This window comes from Notechis scutatus, chromosome 2 (genome assembly GCF_049901735.1).
Source record: "Notechis scutatus isolate UNSWTSFEM ecotype Mainland chromosome 2, rNotScu1.2, whole genome shotgun sequence".
In the NCBI taxonomy this organism is placed as follows: domain Eukaryota; kingdom Metazoa; phylum Chordata; class Lepidosauria; order Squamata; family Elapidae; genus Notechis; species Notechis scutatus.
The window spans coordinates 15939712-15963831 of NC_142010.1; the positions used below are offsets into that span (position 1 = coordinate 15939712).

The 24120-nt window shown below is 41.7% G+C and overlaps 1 long non-coding RNA gene and 1 pseudogene across 2 annotated transcripts in view; one reads left to right on the forward strand and one right to left on the reverse strand.

Moving 5' to 3' along the window:
• Window positions 1–24120, forward strand: part of LOC148131833 (uncharacterized) — a 501829-nt gene that overhangs the window by 221254 nt on the left and 256455 nt on the right. The gene's annotated exons all lie outside the window — the stretch shown is intronic.
• LOC148131838 (vomeronasal type-2 receptor 26-like) lies at window positions 12717–21853 on the reverse strand (annotated as a pseudogene). Its single transcript, XR_015747135.1, has 6 exons — window positions 21565–21853; window positions 20496–20767; window positions 18406–19200; window positions 17458–17670; window positions 14707–14836; window positions 12717–13643 (listed from the first exon to the last, which is right to left on the reverse strand). The product of XR_015747135.1 is annotated as a vomeronasal type-2 receptor 26-like (transcript).

The window sequence follows — 24120 nt, forward strand, 5'->3', positions numbered from 1 at the left end:
GGCCATGGTGAAAAGCAGCTCATGAATTCCATAGAAAAGATATGATTGAATCGATTACCCACCCACCACTACCCTGCTTACTTTACCAGATAGAGAAACACAAAAAAGAAACCTGTGGGACTTTGTAGGTGCCTACTAATGTTGACATCTGAATGGAGATGTCATCAAGAGATCCATCAAGAACAGCCATCAGGTTGTCCTTCTTGCCACAGCTGTAGTTGGGAACATTGGCTTCTCCAGTTGAGAGTATGTTTAGCAAGGCATCTGAAGTGCCAAGGGTGTTCATATAGTTGTCCTGGATGTTGTAGCCAAGTGTGAGATTGTACAGTAGCTGAGAATTCTTGTTGACTTGTTGAATGGCAAAAATAAACCGTAGGATTCTTCCTGAATCAGTAAATGGACTACTGTAAAAAAGGTTCATGATAACATCATCTCTAACAGCAACAACAAAATATATTTTCATTTGTTCCTCTTTCTCTCCACAAGCCCATTCAGTCTTAAGCCAAAAGTGTCCAACTCAAGAATCAAATTGTAGTCACCATCACCATTTAATTTTTATGAGTGTTGAGAAGGTGGGATGGAGATTTAATATTCACAAATATATCATTATTTGCAATAATGCTCATTTTTTTAATTTGTGCAGTAACCAAGATGGGGACTCAAATTGTTGGAGGCAATATGCTGATTCTGTAAATCGCTTAGAGGGAGCTATGAAGCACTGTGAAGTGGTATATAAGTCTAAATGCTATTGCTATTGCTGTTATCTGCAATTCACTATGGATTTCATACTCACCATGTGTGCTAATCATACTCACCATGTGTGTACTCACCAAGACCATGTGCTAAGAATTAGCCAATGTTTCCTTAAGGAGCAGCTTTCTGATTCCTCACACACACATCCTGTCTTTGCAAATGCGGAGGAGATTCTAACTAATTTCCTGGTGCTATGGATTCCAACAAGCAAAGGAAAGAAGTGGCAGCGCAATAAAGGAGACGAGGTAAACGAGCAGGAATTTTAAACAGACTAAGGAACAGGGGGAAAATCCTCTCCCTTCAACTTTCTGACTAATTTACGCTCACTTGCTAACAAGATGGATGAAATATATCTTTTAAATAGGTGGAATTCTGATTTCTACAACTCAGCAGTTCTTTGTTTTACTGAAACCTGGCTTAATGCACAAATTCATGGGGACAACACCATATACATCCCAGGATTTCAGATATTTAGATCAGACAGAATTGAGGAGACATCAGGTAAAACTAAGGGTGGAGGATTATGCATGGAGTACCACGATGACACTCTGACCACTGCATGATTCATCTTGTACCTGCCTACAGACAAAGACTTAAAACCATGAAACCAACAATTAAATCAGTGAGGACTTGGTCTGATGAGGCAAAGCTGAAGCTCCAGGCTTGCCTTGATTACACTGATTGGAATGTTTTTGAAGATGCCTCTGCAGGCCTAGATGAGCTCACAGATACTGTAACTTCATATATCAGCTCCTGCGAAGACGTATGTGTACCAACAAGGAATCTGCAAATATATAGAACAAATAAACCTTGGTTCACAGCTAAACTTAAGCAGCTACATCATTCTAAAGAGGAAGCCTACAGAAAAGGTGACAGAATGCTATACAATCAGGCCAGAAACATATTAACAAGAGAGATCAGAGCAGCAAAAAGAAGCTACTCTGAAAAGTTAAGGAATCAATTCTCAACAAATGAACCAACAAACATGTGGAAAACTTTTAAAAACATCACTGGCTACAGCAAACCTCCTTCCCAGGCAGAAGGAAATCAACAACTAGCAGATGACCTGAATGTGTTTTACTGCAGATTTGAAAGGAAACTACAGCCACCTATCTCCACAACCCCCATCTCAAACACACCAATAACAGCCAAGCCTCCTACAACTGGCCCCAATTCATTGGGTTCACAACCTCTAGTGATCACAGAAAAAGAAGTGTAAGATCTATTTCACAGACAAAAGCGAAGAAAAGCACCAGGGCCAGACAAGATAACTCCTTCTTGCTTAAAAGTCTGTGCTGACCAATTGGCCCCCATCTTCACCTGAATCTTCAATAGATCACTAGAGAGGTGCTATGTTCCTTCTTGCTTCAAATGCTCCACTATCATCCCAGTGCCAAAGAAGACCTCCATCAAGGAACTGAATGACTACAGACCAGTTGCTCTAACATCTGTAGTTATGAAAATCTTTGAAAGGCTTGTGCTGTCCCACCTGAAAACCATCACGGATCCGCTGCTAGATCCCATGCAGTTTGCATACCGAGCAAATAGATCGACAGATGATGTTGTTAACATGGCTCTGCATTACATCCTACAACACCTTGAATCTCTAAATACCTACGCAAGGGTCCTCTTTGTAGACTTCAGTTCAGCATTCAATACCAACATTCCAGACACTCTTCTAAGTAAATTAAACCAGCTAGCAGTACGTGAACATACTTGTAAGTGGATCATAAGCTTCCTAACTTACAGGAAGCAACAGGTGACGCTAGGCAGAATCACATCCGATACCTGTACAATCAGCACACACACACACCCCAAGGCTGTGTGCTTTCTCCACTTCTCTTCTCCCTATATACCAATGACTGCATCTCAAATGATCCATCTATTAAAATACTGAAGTTTGCTGATGACACAACAGTGATTGGTTTCATTCGAGACAACGATGAATCTGCATACAGACAGGAGGTTATACAACTTGCCTCATGGTGTAACCGGAACAATCTGGAACTGAACACACTCAAAACCATAGAAATGGTGGTAGACTTTAGAAAAAACCCTTGCATACTACCACCTCTTACAATATTAGACAACACAGTATCGGGGAGTGCATAAGCACACCAACGTGCCTACCGTCCCTGTCCTATTATTTCTTTTTATTTTTCTTATATGTATCCATTTCATGTATTCATAACTATGTTGTAATGATACCTGTTATCTTATAATTGCTTGACAAAATAAATAAATAAATAAACTTCAAATTTCTAGGAACTACTAGATCACATGACCTAAAATGGACACCTAGCATCAAAAAAGTCATCAAAAAAGCACAACAAAGAATGTTCTTTCTGCGCCAACTCAGAAAGATCAAACTGTCCAAGGAGCTGCTGATACAGTTCTACAGAGGAATTATTGAGTCTATCATCTGCACCTCTATAACTGTCTGGTTTGGTTCTGCAATCCAACAGGACAGACACAGACTTCAAAGGATAATTAGGACTGCAGAAAAAACAATTACTACCAACCTGCCTTCAATCGAGGACCTGTATACTGCACAAGTCAAAAAGAGGGCTGTGAAAATATTTGCAGAACCCTCACATCCCAGACATAAATTGCTTCAACTCCTTCCCTCAAAATGATGCTATAGAGCAGTGCACACCAGAACTAGACACAAGAACAGTTTTTTCCCGAATGCCCTCACTCTGCTAAACAAATAATTCCCTCAACACTGTTCAACTATTTACAAAGTCTGCACTACTATTACTGTTAATCTTCTCATCACTCCTTATCACCCATCCCCACCCATTTGTGACTGTATGACTGTAATTTTGTCACTTGTATCCTTATGATTTATTTTGACTGTTTCCTAGTATGATTTGATTGCTTATTGTACCCTATGACTATCATTAAGTGTTGTACCTTATGATTGTTGACTCTTGACTAATGTATCTTTTCTTTTATATATACTGAGAGCATTTGCACCAAGACAAATTCCTTGTGTCCAATCACACTCGGCCAATAAAGAATTCTATTCTATTCTATTCTATTCTATTCATTCTATTCTATTCTATTCTATTCTATTCTATTCTATTCTATTCTATTCTATTCTATTCTATTCTATTCTATTCTATTCTATTCTATTCAAATCATTAAATCATTAAAATAGAATCATCAACAAAGAGGACTTAGAACTTAGAATAACTTTATTGTCACTTTGAATATGCACTAATCTGCATACAATAAAATGAAATTTCATTGCATACAGCTTTTAAACCTCCAACATATAGTACATAACCATGACTGAATACATGAATACAAAATTATGGGTATACCCACATACAATATATGACACAGAGAAACAACAGAGTCTAGTTCAGATGTATACATGTACATGGCGAGAAAAATGACTCTTGCAAGTTTTCCAGAAGGGTGGCCTAGGGAACAAAGATGTTACACAATCTTTTAAAAAAAGACGCAGAAAAGCAATTCATTTTCTCTTCCTACTAGGAGTGGGAACTGAATATCTACAAATGGTTATAAAAATAGGGAAATGGGCTGGGCAGAGGCAACTACAAACTTTTCAATAAGCTAGTTGTGATTAACTCAGGATTGTACGAGATGGGAAAATAATTTGGACTTTGAGGAGCGGGGTTGCTCCATCTTTGGATTTGGGTCTCTTAAAATAAGACGTAAGAGAGAAGCCATGGCAATCCAAATGATTCAAGAAATTAGACAAGTCCTGCATTATAGGAGTAACTGAAAGAAAAGAAGGCTGCAAATGGAGGAAGTGCTACTCCATCACAATGAATGACTTACGAGGGAGACTGAGTATAAGGAGCTGTGTTGAAAGACAGAATTATATCGGGTATTATTGTGGCAATGGAGACTATACTAATGAGATGGTCTCCTGGCCTGTAATAGCTCCGTAGTTTTTTCCCCTCTTGCTCTTCCAAACTCAGCAGGCACTTCATTCTCAGCTTGCCAGAGACTGGCTGGGATATCAGCAGCAGCAGCAGCAGCAGCAGAAGGAGGAGGTCCATAATTCATGGGGCTGAATCAATCCCTTTCCTGTTTCTGAGGAAGAACAAGAGTTTGAAGAATTCAAAGCACTCTCACAAGAACTTTAACTGGAAAGGAGGAAAATGATACATTTCAAGGAGCACAGTCACTGAATGTCCCCAAATTTGTGCCACATAGAGTAAGACCTGAAACATTTATCCTTTTCTGATGCAAGATCCATTTCGAGTTGCTTCAGTCTGATGTTTACATCAAAGGCAATCACTGGAGAAATATCAGGAGAGATCTCACAGACCAGGATTTTAAAAATTACTGTAAGAAGCAATATCTCCTCTGGGGACCCTGAACTACCTCTGGGCCTCCATGTGCAGCTTGTGCAGGGGAGAAGCTGGAGAAGAGCATGTTAGTGAAAAATCACAGATATACCCCTAGAGGGCACTGGTCTGAAGTGGTTGTGGTCCTTCCTTTCTGGACAGGTCTAGAAAGTGATGCTGAAAGAAGATAGTTCGATACCCAGGAAATTGAGTGTTGTCCTTCAATGTACTCTCTTGTCTCCAAACATTCATGGGGAAAGTCATCCAGAACTATAGAGTTTGGTGCCACCTTAGGTGTCAACTCATAAAACATTCCTATGCCTGTTTTAGTAGTTGCCATAAAAAATGGAGAGGGGAGGAAGGAAATCTGGAAGAGCAATGCCGCACTCTGAAAGCAAAAGTACATTCCAACTCTTATCTTTAAAAGATTGTAACTAAAACACCAGAGCTTTTGCCCACAAATATATTTAATTGGAGGATGTGAATGATGACATCCAGCCCGTGAATGTGCTCAATTGGAGAATCTGGTTTATGAGACACCCCAGGGGGAGGAGGGAAACAGGATCACAGGTGACTGTGAAGTACCTATGCCAGAGTTGGCTTCATACAGGGCAGTGCCAGTATGTCGCCTCTAATAAATTCTTTGAAGTTTTTTGAAGTTTGGCTCGAGTATCATGATTTAATTAGGGCGATTGCTGGAATCCTGATATACCTGCTCCATTCAAAATCCAAGAAAGAAATACTTAGACTCTTGTAATTAGAGAAAAGATATCTTTTTCTGGAAGTTAAGTGGTAGCAACAAAAGAATTCTGAATCTGAGGAAAAAGGCACGTACATCACATATATCAAGGGATTGAAATGTTCCCACCCCCAATAGTTCAAACGGTCCTTCCAATTAAAAGTTGTGAACCTCATCACGTGGACTTCAGGTGGTTATGATTAGTTGACCTTGGCTTACTCAGATAAAGGTTTGCAGTTGCGTACAGAAGAGAAAGCTAAGCAAGACATAGAAACCCTCCTCAGTTTATACAATATTAGTTAGTAACACCTCCAGCTCACTTCCCATACTTTTCCCCCTTCCATCCCCCCGTTACTCATGACAGCCACAAAGAAGCAAAGCAAAGGAAGAAGATCTTGAAGGCTGACATTTGGCCCTCCTAGAAAAAAGACGTTAGTCCTATAAAAGAGGGAAATATAAAGCATGACTTAATAACTAGTTAACATAAAAGAGACACGTATTTAGGGTTTATCAGGATAATTAGAACGAAATGCCCTGACAAGCTTAGGGGCTCTAACATCTTTTTCATTGACCCACTCAGCCTGGGAAGAAGGGAAATGCTTCCAAGCAACCAAATATTGGAGCCGACCCCTCCATCGTTGAGAGTCTAGAATTTCTTTAACTTGAAAATGTTGTTCGCCATCAATAAGCAATGGTACAGGAGGTTCGGTCTGGGTCGGTCTCAGATCGGAAGTATGTTCGGGTTTTAACAAACTAACGTGGAAAACCGGGTGAATTCGTCGAAGGCTTTTAGGTAATTTCAATTGGACTGTCACAGGGTTTACAATTCGTTCAATCGAGAAAGGACCAACATACTTAGGACCAAGTTTCTTTGACTTTTGAGTGGTTTGTAGATATCTGGTGGACAAAAAGACCTTATCACCCACTTGATATGGTTTTGTGGAGTCCTCTTTTTGTCTGCAAATTTCTTATGAGCCCGATGTGCATCATCCAATGCTTTACGAGCGACTGGCCAATTAAGCTGGAGTTGTGTTATCCATTCATCTAATGACTGAATACTAGGCCTCTCACGAGGGAGTTCAGGTATGGGTACAAAGTCTTGTCCTGATGCCACCTTGAAGAGGGTAAATCCAGTACTTCTATGGATAGAATTGTTATATGCTACTTCAGCAAATGGCAATAGGTCAGTCCAATTATCTTGCTGATAATTTATGTAACATCTAAGGTATTGCTCCAATACCGCGTTAGTTCTCTCACAGGCCCCATTGGTTTGGGGATGGTGGGCGGAGCTTAGTCCCTGGGCGGAGCCCAATAACTTCAGGAACTCCCTCCAAAAGATCGAGGTAAATTGAACAACCTGTCAGAGATTATGCGTTCAGGAACTCCATGTAATCTATAGATATGCAATATAAACAGTTTGGCCAACGTTTTGCAGATGGAATCTTCGAACAAAGTATGAAATGTACTTGCTTGGAAAACAAATCAGTTACCACCCAAATAACCGTGTTTCCCCCGCTTTCAGGTAATTCTACTATAAAATCCATAGAGATTTCCTTCCACGGAGCCGTTGGTCTAGCCACATTTTGTAACAACCCTGCTGGCTTACCAGGAGGTCTCTTGGCTGATGCACAAATAGAACAGCTAGCCACATAAGTTTCAATGTCCTTCTTCAAAGTAGGCCACCAGAATTGCCACTTAACTAGGTGTAAGGTTTTCATGAATCCAAAGTGACCAGCTGCTTTAGAATCATGAGCTTGTTGTAAGATTTGGCTCCTCAGTTTCTCTGGCACATACAACTTGGCTCCCACCCAGGCCAGTCCATCTCTAACTGTACAGTTATTCGAATGAGCCAGGAACCAATCATCAAGTTTCAGAGTATCCTTTAATTGCGCAGTCAAATCATTCGATAGATCCACTTCCTTCTTCTTCTTTTGGGCTCTAGTAGCTACTGGAGCTGTCAACTGTTCGATTGGGACAATCGGCCATACTACTTCCTGGAGAGCACTATTATATTGAAGTAGTCTAGATAGAGCATCCGCCATGAAGTTCCTCCCCCCTGGAATGTACTTCAATGAAAAATTAAACCGCTTAAAGTACTGAGCCCAGCGAACTTGTTTGGGGGACAGCTTCCGAGGCATTTTTAAGGCCTCCAAATTCTTATGGTCGGTCCACACCTCAAACGGGTGTTTTGCTCCTTCCAAGAAATGTCCCCAAGTCAGTAGGGCCCAACGAACTGCAAAAGGTTCTTTTTCCCACACGGCCCACCTTCTTTCAGTTTCAGATAATTTACGGGAGGTATATGCACAGGGTTGTAAAATCCCCTTCTCATTGATTTGCAGCAATACCACTCCAACTGCCACATCACTTGCATCGGCCTGAATTACGAAAGGAGTGTCCATGTCCAGGTGCTTTAACACTGGTTCAGCAGCAAACAGTCATTTCAGTTTTTCAAAGGCCGCTTGACATTCCATGGACCACTCCAGTGGTTTACTAGGCTTTGGTTTCGCCTCCCCTTTGGTTTTTAGGAGGTTTGTGATAGGCAGTGCTATCTTTGCAAAAACCGGGATAAATTGTCGGTAAAAATTGGCGAATCCCAGAAAACTCTGAAGTTGTTTTCTGGTGCGTGGGGGGGGGCATCCCAACACAGCACGCACCTTCCCTGGATCCATTTCTATGCCCTCATCTGAGATGCAATACCCCAAATAGTCAATTTTCTCCTGATGGAACTCACATTTGGACAATTTAGCATACAACTTAGCGGCTCGGATTTTCTCTAAGACTGACCGCACTAGTTTCACATGTTCATCCCAAGTCTCCGTGTAGATTAGGATATCATCAAAGTAGACCAAAAAACCCTTGTATAAATGTTCGTGTAAGACTTGATTAATCAGATGCATGAATATTGCTGGGGCCCCCTGTAGGACAAATGGAAGAACACGGAATTGGAAACAACCTATCGGGCAGTTAAAAGCGGTTTTCCATTCAACCCTTCCTTAATTCGAACACGGTAGTACGCTTCTCTCAAGTCGAGCTTCGTAAAAATCTTCCCCTTGGCCAGGTGGGCCAGCATGTCCTTCATCAGGGGGAGGGGGTACATGTTTTCCACGGAAATAGCAATCAGGTTTCTGTAATCAACACATAAGCGAAAGGAGCCATCTTTCTTTTCACGGAAAAGTACTGGGGCCGCTACCCGGGGTTTAGCGGGCTAGATAAAACCACATTTCAAATTTTTATCGATAAATGACTGCAGCTCTTCTAATTCCCTTGGTGTCATCAAGTACAGCTTTGGTTTTGGGAGTTTCATCCCAGGTAAAAATTCAATACTACAATCTGTTGAACGATGAGGGGGAAGCTCATCTGAGGCCTTCTCACTGAATACTTCCTTTAAGTCCCAATATTCCTTCGGAATTTTCTCCTCCCCCTTCAGTTCCTCGGTACTTGTGGAAGCTAGGTCAATAGGATTCTGGAGTTTCGGTTGAGATTGCCCCTTCCTTTCCGGGTGCTGGTCGGTATGTATACGCAATGACCCTCTTCTCCAAATGACGTGGGGGTTCCATTTCCGGAGCCAGGGAAATCCCAGTATTAGCGGCTGTTCCATCCCAGGGGCCACAATAAAACGCAGAGACTCACTATGCTTCCCCATCATCATTTCTATGGATTCCATTATGAAACGTGCAGGCCCACCACCCGCCACTGATCCATCCAATTGGCAAAAAGCTATGGGCGTTTTTAAAGTTTTTAGTCTTAAGCCCATCTTCTGTACTACTTCTGGGCTGATCACACACCTTGTGCACCCAGAGTCTAGCAAGGCCGGCATTTCCCCCTTGGCCCCCGATGCGGGTACCGTTAACTGCACTGGAATGGTCATAGGGCCCTTGTTTGGACTTAACAATGAGTCATCTTCCGAATCAATCTCACTCTCTTCAGAGAAGGTCGGAGTTCCCAGCCCCTCTCCATTCGGATGGGCGACCTCTACAACCTCCCCCATCTTAAGCGCTGTTTCGCGAGGCTTCGCTGGGGTTTTTTCCAGTTTCTTCCCTCGTCTTGGCGCCCCCTTTGGTTCCAACTTGGCCCAGCAGTCTGCAGCCCGGTGACCTCCTTTGTTGAGCGTGAGGCTCTCCGAGGGCTTCATCTATGAGGTGCCTGGCTTGATTTAGTAAAAAGTCTTTCCTTTCCCTCTCTTGCCATGGCTCCTCTCTTCCACGCCGACAGGTAGTGGTGACTCCTGGGGGGAGGCCCTCCTCAGGATCCTTCCAACCTACTCCCAATGACCATTTGGGTTTTACGGCTGGTTTTTCCCCAAGGTTGAGCTCTGCTAACAAGTCAGCTTCCCTTGCTTCCTCTAGCAGCAGCGAGTCTTGCCCTCCAATGGCACCCAGGTCCTCTCGGTCACGGGCTGGAGTTGACATGATGTTCAGACCCCCTCGGAAGAAATTGTATTATCTCTCCGGGTGGGCTGGTAGGGTGAGATTCAGAATAATGTCAGCTGGTGCTCCGTTCAAAATCCAAGAAAGAAATACTTAGACTCTTGTAATTAGAGAAAAGATATCTTTTACTGGAAGTTAAGTGGTAGCAACAAAAGAATTCTGAATCTGAGGAAAAAGGCACGTACATCACATATATCAAGGGATTGAAATGTTCCCACCCCCAATAGTTCAAACGGTCCTTCCAATTAAAAACTGTGAACCTCATCATGTGGACATCTTCAGGTGGTTATGATTAGTTGACCTTGGCTTACTCAAATAAAGGTTTGCAGATGCGCACAGAAGAGAAAGTTAAGCAAGACATAGAAACCCACCTCAGTTTATACAATATTAGTTAGTAACACCTCCAGCTCACTTCCCATACTTTTCCCCCTTCCACCCTCCGTTACTCATGACAGCCACAAAGAAGCAAAGCAAAGGAAGAAGATCCTGAAGTCTGACACCTTGCAGCAGGCTCCCTTCAGCCCACCAGTTAGCCAAGCTGTTCCTGAAGAACATCTACCGCCTGCATGCAGTACCACAATGAATTATCTCAGACAGAGGGGTCCAGTTCATGGCTGAGCTCTGGAGGGAGTTCCTGCAGTCTATTGTGTCATCCCAGAGCCTTAGCTCAGCCTTTCATCTGAGCAGCAATGGGGGGTGGGGGGGCAGAGAGACTGAACACCATGGTAGAGAGATACCTGAGGTGCTATGTGAATTATCAGCAGTCCAATTGGGCGGACCTCCTGACTTTCATGGAGGTTGCATACAATAATGCTGTTCACAGTAACACGGGACTAACCCCCTTCAGAGTAATGAGGGGCATGGACTTCATCCCAATGCCTGAGTATCCATGGATCCCCACTCCACACTCAGCCTGACCTATTGGATGTCAACGCTGAAAACAACTTGGGAAAATGTAAAAAAGGCACTGGCAAAAGCGGCACAAAGCTATAAAAAACAGGCACACAAACATTGGGTCCCGCAAAGGCCATTCCAGGTGGTGGAGAAAGTCTACCTAGCCACCACGTACTTGAGGTTAAGGCTCCCTAGTAAGAAGTTTGGGCCAACATTCATGGGACCTTTCCCAGTGTAAACGTCATCAACCATGAAGCCACCACCTCGTGAACCCCCAGACCCCGTGTCATAGGAGGCCAAACTAATTATGAGGTGCAGCGAATCCTCAATCCGAGGTGGCACAGGAGACAACTCCAATATCTAATCAAGTGGAAGGGCTACCCTTTATCAGAGACATCCTGGGTAGATTAGGAACATCCAAGCTGATTGCCTTGTGACGAGGTTCCATCCAGAAAACCCAACCAAACCTGAGGGAGGTTTGCAACCCTAAGTTCTATACCTATAATAAATCTGTTTTCTTTTTGTGTTGTACAGGTCACCTTCAGGAAGTGAGGGGAGCTGAATGTCAACTAAAAAGATACTCCTTTGGTCTTTTTAGCTGCCAGAAAAAGGGAGTGTGGGACAACAAGGCATTCTTGAAATGCCTAGATAATCACCTTGGCAGCCCAAAGTTGTCAAAGCATAAAAAGGTTATTGGAGAGCATGAGGGATGACTCTTGGAGACGGATGTATCCCATTGGAGAAGTCACATCCATGGGGTAGGGGAAAGACCAGGGTCATGGGGGAAATGTATGATGTAATTTAGTTTCAGCTGCACCCAGCCACACGCCAACATGGCAATTTCTAATAAACCAATTTACTTTTTCTGAGATGTGGTTAGAGACTTTTGATTTGAATAAGGGAGAAGTTGTTGGAGCCCTGACACTCTACAGTTAGAATTTTGCGTGGCAGAAACTTTGGTCACCTAGAAACTATCTTTGAAAACATTTATGGAATGCAAGCTGCTCCCCCTCCCTTTCTGTTGGAAACTCTAAAAGACCATAGAAATATTTTATGAGTTGATATTGAGTGCCCTGCAACTCTTCACAAGGCACACCCGGGGACTGAGACTTAAAGAGACATTGTGAGGAGGGACATTTTTGGGGAACAAATGATGAATTCCTGGAGCGTTGAGTGTTGACATTTGAACTTTCCTGGATTCCTTGCATTCTTTTTGTATTTCTGGATTACTTGCCTTGCTCCCTTGCTTCCTGGACTCCTTGACTTGCCCTGCTGGATTTCTTGCTTTGCAGCCATGGTGCTCACAGCATTGGGCTGCACTATTTGCAGCGAGAGGCTGCTTGAGGTATGTGTGTGTGCATATGGGTGATCACTTTGCTCTGAGACTTGCCAGAAATATGGGAGCGTTTGGGGAAATTTGGAACAATAATGGGGCAGTCTGAACTGCCAGCTGCCTGTGTGATCTCTGTACCATGCTCCAAGTCATCGCATATGTATAGGTACATGGGTGGGATTCAACTGGTGTTATTACCGGTTCGAAAAGAGTGCCTTTGCACTAAATAATTAAGTCTTATGAGCCTAAGAAACTACTTCATGATCAGATACCAACTTTTATCATTAAATGTTCCTTAGTATTTAGATCTGGTCTCAGAATGATAATGTAGCACTTGGGGAAGAAGATGCAGGCCAGCAGGCCAGCACCAGAAGCCAAGATGGAGAAGACCTGCACGGCCACCATGTATTTCCCTTTGGTGCTCAAGTAGGTGGGCAGGAAGGAGATCCAGACACTGCAGAAGACCAACATGCTGAAGGTGATCAATTTGGCTTCATTGAACGCACCAGGAAGGTTCCTGGCCAGGAAAGCCACCGTGAAGCAAATAGCAGCAAGGAAACCCATGTAGCTGAGAACAATATAAAACATGGTGACAGAGCCTTCATTACATTGAAGGATGATCACTCCTGATTGGGAGTGCAGGTCAGAATCAGGAAATGGAGGAGAAACTCCCAGCCAGATTGCACAAATTACAATTTTTCCAGCACAACCAGAAAGGATGATGGAGTTGGCCAAGCTCTTCCCCAACCATCTCCTCACCCTGTTCCCCGGTTTCGTGGCCAGGAAGGCCAGTACGACCGTGATTGTTTTGGCTAAAACACAAGACACAGCTACTGAGAAGACGATGCTGAACACCGTTTGTCGGAAAAGGCAGGTGGCTTTCCTTGGTCGGCCAATGAAGAAAAAGGAGGACAAGAAGCAAAGAAAGAGGGAGACCAAGAGGATGTAGGAGAGGTCACGGTTGTTGGCTTTGACAATGGGAGTTTCTATGTATTTAAGGAATATGACTAAAACAAAGCCTGTTGTTAGAAAAAAGAGTACAGCAAAGAAGACCAGGATGATGCCCAGATGTTCTTCATAGGACAGGAAGGTTATTCTTTTGGGGATACATTGGACTCTGTCACCAGTTGGATATTTATCGTCTGGGCACTTGGTGCATTTTTCAGTATCTGAGAAGAGAGTAAGCAATATTATTTTTATAGTTTCTCATTTCACCTTATAAGAAAGATCTTCTTTGGATGACAGCTGATACTGAGAGACAGGAAAGCCATAGTAATTGGTAAACTGAAATATATAGACATATATTATCTTATAAACAATAAATAAATAAAACCCAAAATAATTGATGCCACAATCACCCTTCATTGAGGCAATCTACATTGTTGTAATCTGGCATTGACCTCACTTCATCCCAATGTCTGGAAGAACAACCTCCAGAGCTTTAGGAGGGTGGGCGGTCTGTTGGGTTTCAATGGGGAGGGTGTTCAATAGGGCAGGAGCTGACAAAAAACAAACAAAAGGCAAGCTTTTGAGGATCCACATAGTGGCAATGTTTTAGTTTCTGGTTGTGCACCTAGTTTAGTCGCTCAATGGGATAGCCACACATTCTGAGGGCTTCCTTGATGTCCTTTAATTCTTTTTCTTTTCCCTCTTTGCTGGTAGGTAAACCTTCAGCCTGGGGGTGTAGGATTCTGATAACTCCCATGCTGTGCTCCAGTGAGTGGTGAGAATCAAAATCTAAATATTGATCACTGTATGTGGGTTTTCTGTAAACTTCAATATTAAGTCTTTTGTTTGCTCTTGTTCATTGAACCCAAACACTCTTCCTACTCTCCCAAGTAGATCTTTCTCTTATGATCTTAATAAATATTGACTGACTGATATATCTTTTGGCCTGTAAGATAAAATTGGTTTGGATGAGCAAAACACATTGACCTGAAACCATTCCTCAAGTTTCAAAGGATTTAGATGGTAAACATGGAAATAAACTTTCAAGCTGACAAGTAGAAAAGATGCTTCCTTTAGCACAATTCATCTTGCCTATTCCACTATGTTCTTCCATCCCTTCCTGCCTTATTCTTCAAGATCTTATTCCTCCCATTATGGAATAAATTGGACATGAGGAAAACAGCAATGAAGAATAAAATAGTCAAGTTTACACGTATCTTTTAACATGAACTTTGATGAAATGCTCTCGTTGAATCCAACGCCTTTTCCTCTGGTATAACATACCTTCCTGTGTGGAGATGGTCCCCTCCGGACAAGGAATACAATCATAGCAGCAAATTGGTTCTTCTTCTTTCCGAGCCCGTTTCACAAATCCAGGGTGACAATTGTCCACACATTTGGACTGAGGCAGAGACTAAGCAGAAAAACAAAATTCATTCCAAAATATCTGTCAAATTTTTATTTATTAGATTGATTGAAATAAAATGAAACTCTGCTTAAGAAAGAAACTTCTGAGTAATACAGGTGAAACTCGAAAAATTAGAATGTCGTGCAAAAGTTCATTTATTTCAGGAATGCAACGTAAAAGGTGAACCTAATATATGAGATAGACTCATTACATGCAAAGCAAGATAGTTCAAGCCGTGATGTGTCATAATTGTGATGATTGTGGCTTACAGCTCATGAAAACCCCAAATCCACAATCTCAGAAAATTAGAATATTACATGCAATCAATAAAACAAGGATTTTACATAGAACAATATCGGACCTCTGAAAAGTATAAGCATGCATATGTACTCAGTACTTGGTTTGGGCCCCTTTTGCAGCAATTACTGCCTCAATGCAGCGTGGCACAGAAGCTATCAGCCTGTGGCACTGCTGAGGTGTTATGGAACACCAGGATGCTTCAATAGCGGCCTTCAGCTCTTCTGCATTATTCGGTCTCATGTCTCTCATCTTTCTCTTGGCAATGCCCCATAGATTCTCTATGGGGTTCAGATCAGGTGAGTTTGCTGGCCAATCAAGCACAGTAATCCCACGGTCATTGAACCAGGTTTTGGTGCTTTTGGCAGTGTGGACAGGTGCCAAGTCCTGCTGGAAAATGAAGTCAGCATCCCCATAAAGCTCATCTGCAGAAGGAAGCATGAAGTGCTCCAAAATCTCCTGGTAGATGGCTGCGTTGACCCTGGACTTAATGAAGCACAGTGGACCAACACCAGCAGAGGACATGGCTCCCCAAATCAACACAGACTGTGGAAACTTCACACTGGACTTCAAGCATCTTGCAGTGTGTGCCTCTCCATTCTTCCTCCAGACTCTGGGTCCTTGGTTTCCAAATGAGATGCAAAAGTTGCTCTCATCAGAAAAGAGGACTTTGGCACTGAGCAACAGACCAGTTCTGTTTTTCTTTAGCCCAGATAAGATGTTTCTGACGTTGTTTGTTGTTCATTGAAGCCCATGTCCAGGATCCGTCTGTGTGTGGTCGCTCTTGATGCACTGACTCCAGCCTCAGTCCACTCCCTGTGAAAGTCCCCAACACTTTTGAATGGCCTTTTCCTGACAATCCTCTCCAGGCTGCGGTCATCCCTGCTGCTTGTGCACCTTTTTCTTCCACACTTTTCCCTTCCACATAACTTTCTATTAATGTGCTTTGATACAGCACTTTGGGAACATCCAACTTCTTTTGCAATTACCTTTTGAGGCTTTCCCCCCTTATGGAGGGTGTCAATGATGGTTTTCTGCACAACTGTCAGGTCAGCAGTCTTTCCCATGATTGTGATTCCTACTGAACCAGACTGAGAGACCATTTAAAGGCTCAGGAACCCTTTGCAGGTGTTATGGCTTAATTAGCTGATTAGAGTGGGACACTTTGAGCCTAGAATATTGAACCTTTTCACAATATTCTAATTTTCTGAGATTGTGGATTTGGGGTTTTCATGAGCTGTAAGCCATAATCATCTCAATTATGACACATCACGGCTTGAACTATCTTGCTTTGCATGTAATGAGTCTATCTCATATATTAGGTTCACCTTTTATGTTGCATTCCTGAAATAAATGAACTTTTGCACGATATTCTAATTTTTCGAGTTTCACCTGTAGATCAGGAAAACATAAAATATTGCAAAGCCACTCCCCTTTGAAAATAATCCAAATCCTTGTTCCAGTTAAGATATAAAGAAAAAATTCCTCACATACTAGGGCTGTCAATTTCAAATGAGGTATTATTTAGTTATATCTGTACATTTATATTTTCAATTCATATAGCTGCCATGCTATTGAAATAAGACTAAACATTACTGCCTAGTTTGTAGAACTACAGTGAGGATGAGTAGAGATGAAATCATGAGAACATGTCACTCAAAAAGAATAAGTCAGGCATCTTTTGTTGCAGCACATGGGACATGAGTAGGAGCCCTGTGTGGGAAAGGTATATTTCTAAGGCCCAAGACAAGGTCCTTTCCATTGAAGAATTACAGTTTTGTTGTTAATTGCTAGTTGTGTCCAACTCCTTGAGCGCCCAAGAACCATAGCATTCCAGAACCACCTGTCCTCTACTGTTTCCCAAAATTAGAACTACAGTTGGATGACATGAAGAGACAGACCCACATTTTTGTTATTACTAAAATTTGGAGAATTCTTTGTTTCAAAGGGAGACTTAAGGTAGCTGACATTCAAGATAAACAATTTCATTCAAGAGGTTTTTACATGGCTCACAAGCCAAAGGCTAAATCTAAGTAGCATTTCATTATAAATTGGCCATCATTATTTCAAGTTTCAAGAAGGAGGGGGTGTCAAAGTCATTTTCAGTCCATTTTTCTAGATTAAGGCATTATCTCACATCAGACAAGTCATTGGGGTTCCTTTTTGCCAGAGCACCTGAGATCACCTTCCTAGCAGCAGGAGGCCTATCCCAGTGGGGCATAGATAACTCTGGTCAGATATGGGCTCTTAAAAATATCTGAGCCTGCTCTTTCAGGGGACACTAACACCAACCATACAGACAGAGAAAAGTTGCCAATATTTTCAATCACCTTGTTGAGCAACTTTAGCCGTGAAAGAGCATCTTGGTTGATAATAAGCCTCTGTCTTTCAAAACTCCCCACTTGTTCTTTGATGGGATCCTCCTTGGGGAAAAGCAACCAACTTATGATATTCAGATCTGCTGCTAGATTTCCATTTTGGTCCAAGTACAATTTTTCCCAAGAAAAATTGTAAAACTCATTCTTCTCCAGAAAGGGATGGAACTAGAATTGAAACATCCAGGGATTTTGAAAGCAACTTGAAACATCCTAAAAGGAGGAGCAATTTTAAAGCTGAGCCAGTGAACAAGAGATGTTCAATCCCTCCCCTTCATTATTTGCCTAAATAGCAATAGCACTTAGACTTATATACCACTTCACAGTGCTTTTACAACCCTCTTTAAGTGGTTTATAGAATCAGCATATTGCCCCCAACAATCTGGGTACCCATTTACCAACCTTGGAAGGATGCAAGGCTGAGTCAACCTTGAGTTGGTCAAGATCAAACTCCTGGCACTGAGCAGTGAGTTAGCCAGCAATACTTGCACTCTAACCTTTGTGCCACCACGGCTAAATGCAAAGACTGAGCAGCCATCAGTCTGAAAAGCTTTAATTGGATTCCTGCAGTGAGGAGGGGTTGGGCTAAATGCTCCCAGGTTTGGTTGAAATTTATTAATGTAAAGTTCTATCATGCTAATTACAAACCTATAAATACAGGAATTTATTTACAATGTATACATTTTATATTCTTTTATAATAGCAGTGTTTAATATCAAAATATAATTGTCACGGTGCCAGCTCTTTGGAATATGATCTTGTGAGCTAAATCTGGCCTCAGCTTGACCAAACCTATTGGTGTTTGGAAGAACAAGTAAGTTGAAATGGTTCCCCTACATCAGCATTGGATTATTTTTTCTAAATAGGAACTAGGTTTGATGGATCCTTGTCAGGACCGCATACCTGCCATGGTTCTAGCCTTGGTGCCTCTAATCTCTCTTTCTCTTCCATTTTTCTCCTCCTAGATATTGAGGAATATGCAACATTCAAGACATGGGCCAAAGTCTTAAAAACACTGTAAAACCGGTGCTCATTTTTTATCTGAATTCTGTCCTTTTTCTCTTGCATGTCCAGTGATGCTATCTGGGTGCATCGTCTCCGGCCCTTGACAGAAAGGACATGCTTTGAAAAAGAACAGCGAAAAGACTGATCTTCAAATTTGGAATCCTTAAAAAGACTGGGTTGAAAGGCATCATCATTTGGCCATTTTTTTTCCTGAAAAGCAAAGGTCCAAATGCTATGGATATATTTGAAAAGTGTCTGCCTTGTCATTGTCAATTTCTCCATGATTGTGGTGATCCAGACTTTCCCTTCAATGGGTCCTGACAAACCTTCAATTATTACATGGATATGGCGAATTCTATCTGCAAGGGAAACAAATTCTATGAAGTGAACAAAGACATTGACTTTCCTCCATTTAGAGATGGCATCCCTGAGATGTTCTGTAGGTCTAGTCATTGGGAATTGTTGTGAGATAACGACACAGATTCCATTTCTGACAAGCATTGGAGTGAAAGTTCTCGTGAAATTCTCTCCCTCCTCTGTGTCTGTTGAAAAGAGACCAATCAAAGTCCATCTAAAATGGAGGAGGAGTTGGACAATTCCTGGATACTGGATCCCATTTTTGGGGAGCATCTGATGGAAAAATGGAATTTGACTTTTATCACTCAGAGCCTCTGAAACAATTCCATAACTGATCTGAAGAAACAAGGAAGAATGGTGTATTATATTTAGATCAGATCAAGTCCAAAATGTAAGCTTTTAATACATCCAGTGTGGTTCTCATGAACACCTTAGAATAGTTTGTTGTTATTAATCCTTAAGCCATATCAAGAATACCAAATGCAGAATATTAGCTAGATTGAATATAATCATTGGCCTAATCTGGGGTCTAAGATACTGTCCTTTCTCTTTTCTATTAAAATTGACATTCAGACAATAGACATTTATGTCTTCTATCTCTAAAGGTTCCCCTCGCACATACATGCTAGTCGTTTCTGGCTCTAGGGGCTGGTGCTCATCTCCATTAGAAAGCCGAAGAGCCAGGTCTGTCTGAAGACATCTCCATGGTCATGTGGCTGGCATGACTAAATGCCGAAAGTGCACAGAACACTGTTATGTTCCCACCAATGTGATCCCTATTTATCTACTTGCATTTTTACATGTTTCCGAACTGCTAGGTTGGCAGAAGCTGGGACAAGTAACGGGAGTTCACTCTGTTACGCAGTGCTAGGGATTCAAACCGCCAAACTGCCGACCTTTCTGATCGACAACCTCAGTGTCTTAGTCATTGAGCCACCATGTCCCCTTCTATCTCTAGACCACTGCAAATGCAAATTAGTTCATTTTAGACATTTGTTTAAATAGAATAGAATAAAATAGAATTCTTCATTGGCCAAGTGTGATTGGACACACCAGGAATTTGTATTTGGTCCATGTGCTCTCAGTGTACATAAAGAAAAAATAAAATACATTCATCAAGAATCATAAGATACAACACTTAGTGATAGTCATAGGTTACTAATAAGCAATCAAATAATACTAGGAGACAAATAAAACAATATAAATTGTAAAGATACAAGCAATACAGTTATAGTCATAAGAGGGAAGAGACAGGTAATAGGAAGGATGAGAAGAAGAATAGTACTAGTCTAACTAAATAATTTGACGGTGTTGTTGGAATTAGTTTGTAAGGCATCCAGAAAGAAGCTTTGAAATTCAGCTGCCATAGCTGTTTTGCAGAGTGATGGCATTCAGGAAAAAACTCTCCATATTTGGGGAAAATGTTTCATATTTAACATTGTGTCCAGCTGCTCAAGTTTTGCTCGAGTAAATGTTTAGGCCTCTTCCCATTGTGGATCCTAACCCCTAGCTATAACAATGGCCATGGTGAAAAGCAGCTCATGAATTCCATAGAAAAGATATGATTGAATCGATTACCCACCCACCACTACCCTGCTTACTTTACCAGATAGAGAAACACAAAAACAAACCTGTGGGACTTTGTAGGTGCCTACTAATGTTGACATCTGAATGGAGATGTCATCAAGAGATCCATCAAGAACAGCCATCAGGTTGTCCTTCTTGCCACAGCTGTAGTTGGGAACATTGGCTTCTCCAGTTGAGAGTATGTTTAGCAAGGCATCTGAAGTGCCAAGGGTGTTCAAATAGTTGTCCTGGATGTTGTAGCCAAGTGTGAGATTGTACAGTAGCTGAGAATTCTTGTTGACTTGTTGAATGGCAAAAATAAACTGTAGGATTCTTACTGGGGCAGTAAATGAACTACTGTAAAAAAAGGTTCATGATAACATCATCTCTAACAGGAACAACAAAATAAATTTTCATTTGTTCCTCTTTCTCTCCACAAGATGAGGACCCAGATTGTTGGGGGCAATATGCTAACTGTGTAAACCACTTAGAGAGCGCTATAAAGCACTGTGAAGTGGTATATAAGTCTAAATGCTATTGCTATTCAAAATCATTCAATAGAATCATCAGCAAAGAGGACTTAGAACTTAGAATAACTTTATTGTCACTTTGAATGTGCACTAATCTGCATATAATAAAATGAAATTTCATTGCATATAGCTTTTAAAGGATCGCCAATATACACTACATAACCATGACAGAATACATGAATACAAAATTATGGGTATACCCACATACATTATATGACACAGAGAAACAACAGAGTCTAGTTCAGATGTATACATGTACATGGCAAGAAAAATGATTCTTGCAAGTTTTCCAGAGGGGTGGCCTAGGGAACAAAGATGTTACAGAATCTTTTCATAAGAGACCCAGAAAAGCAATTCATTCTCTATTCCTACTAGGATCGGGAACTGAATATCAACAAATGGAGGAATGGGTTGGGCAGAGGCAACTACAGACTTTTCAATAAGCTAGTTGTGATTAACTCAGGATTGTACGAGATGGGAAAATAATCTGGACGCCGGGGAGCGGGGTTGCTCCATCTTTGGATTTGGGTCTCTTAAAATAAGACGTAAGAGAGAACCCATGGAAATCCAAATGATTCAAGAAATTAGACATGTCCTGCAATACAGGCGTAACTGAAAGAAAAGAAGACTGCAAATGGAGGAAGTGCTACTCCATCACACTGAATGACTTACGAGGGAGACTGAGTATAAGGAGCTGTGTTGAAAGACAGAATTTTATTGGGTATTATTGTGGCAATGGAGATTATACTAATGAGGTGGTCTCCTGGCCTGTAATAGCTCCGTAGTTTTTTTCCCTCTTGCTCTTCCAAACTCAGCAGGCACTTCATTCTCAGCTTGCCAGAGACTGGCTGGGATATCAGCAGCAGCAGCAGCAAAAGGAGGAGGAGGTCCATAATTCATGGGGCTGAATCAATCCCCTTCCTGTTTCTGAGGAAGAACAAGAGTTTGAAGAATTCAAAGCACTCTCACAGGATTGAAATGATAGTGACTTTCTTGACTAAGAGATTGACAGAACTTTAACTGGAAAGGAGGAAAATGATACATTTCAAGGAGCACAGTCACTGAATGTCCCCAAATTTGTGCCACATAGAGTGAGACCTGAAACATTTATCCTTTTCTGATGCAAGATCCATTTCGAGTTGCTTCAGTCTGATGTTTACATCAAAGGCAATCACTGGAGAAATATCAGGAGAGATCTCACAGACCAGGATTTTAATAATTACTGTAAGAAGCAATATCTCCTCTGGGGACCCTGAACTACTTCTGGGCCTCCATGTGCAGCATGTGCAGGGGAGAAGCTGGAGAAGAGCATGTTAGTGAAAGGCATGTTAGTAGAGGGCACTGGTCTGAAATGGTTGTGGTCCTTCCTTTCTGGACATGTCTAGAAAGTGATGCTGAAGGAAGATAGTTCGATGTGGGAATAAACTTTGACCTGAGCTTGAGCAATGATTAATATAATGCTTTATACATACATGCCTGTTTAAAGGTCACTAAGGTAATGCAAAGAAAAGAGAACAATAAGAACAAATACAAACAAGGAGACAGCTTAAACAATTGCAAGCAAACCTTTACTATATCTAATTATTAAGCCATAATGTAATTATGCTGACTATGTAGAAAAATCTCAATAAAAAGAAGCACTAGAATTTATTCTGGGCTTCCATCCCGAGAACACCAGCCTGTGTCTCATTCTTTCCATGGAAGACCACCACAAGTGGTGACCCGACGTGATCACTGCAGGTGATACGTGTCCGGACCTCTGTGTTTCCTCGCCTGGAATAGGTAAAGTACGTACTTAACTATTGCTGGACAATAGGATTTTTTCAGGAAGCATGGGGGAAAACTCTCTCAGCCACAGGAACGGCATGTTAGTGAGCTGCTGAGGTTAGTCAGGACAAGCTCCTTTTCTTTAAACCCTCTGGGGGAGCAAATAGTTCTTTCAAAAGATAAAGTGAAAGAGCTGCTGCAAGAGTTCTGGCGGCAGTGTCCCTACTATCCAGAGAAGGGATCTTTAAAGTTAGACACATGGAGGAGAATTGGAACTATCCTTCATGAAGAGCCACGGGCAACAGCAAAAATTTTGATATATTGGAAGGTTGTTATGACTGCTTTAGAAATCCAGCAACAGCCTCTTTTAAAATCTTTAGTTGAACCTCCTCCTTATGAAGGAGTTGTGTTGCACCCCCAATTTCAAAATTGGAATATGCCTCCTCAACCCCAACAGCGCTTACGCCTGTAGAGGAGAAAATCCAATCACAAACGGGAAAGTTCAAACAATGATGCATCAGGCTTTCAATGAAGGAAAATTAGAGCCTGATGAGATTACCCAGATGAATTTATTTCCAGTAAACAGGCAAATAAACGCTCAAGGAAATATGCAAACTGAATGGATTCCGATTCCTTTAGCTGTTCTTAGAGAAATTAAAAAAGCAGTTAAAGATTATGGTATTCAAAGTCCTTTTACAAAGGGGCTTCTGACAAGTTTGGCTACCTCACGTATGATTCCTAGTGACTGGAAAGATTTAATGAGAATGATATTGAGTTCTACTCAGTATGTGGTCTTTGACTCAGAATACCAAAGAGAAGCTATCACTAGGGGAAGGAATTCAGGGGGCTGTATACGCCAGACCAAATCTATGGAGCAGGCTTGTTTGAATCCACTGCTGATCAAGCTACTAATTTGCCTGATCATGTATTTCCAGTGGTTATGGCAGCTGTCCTTGGGGCATTGTCCCGCATCCAGGATGTGGGAACCCCAGCACAGTCTTTTTCTCAAATTAAGCAAACAGCATCTGAGTCTTATAATGATTTTGTGGAAAGGCTGCAATTGGCTATTACCAGACAAATATCTAATGAAGAAGCAGCAAAGGAACTTTTGCTGAAATTGGCAGTTGAAAATGCAAACGCTGACTGCAAGTGTATTTTACAGCCTTTGGTGGCTAGAGGTGAGATTACTCTGGCTGATCTGTTAAAGGCATGTGCAGTGGTGGGTTCTCAGGCTTACAACATGGAGACTTTGGCTATGGCATTACAAAAAGGGATGAAACCTACAGGGAATTGTTTTAATTGTGGGAAACCTGGCCATTTTAAAGTCCAGTGCCGTGCTCCTGGGGGAGGAATGGCATTTAACAAAAACAAAATTAAGGACGTTTGCCCAAAA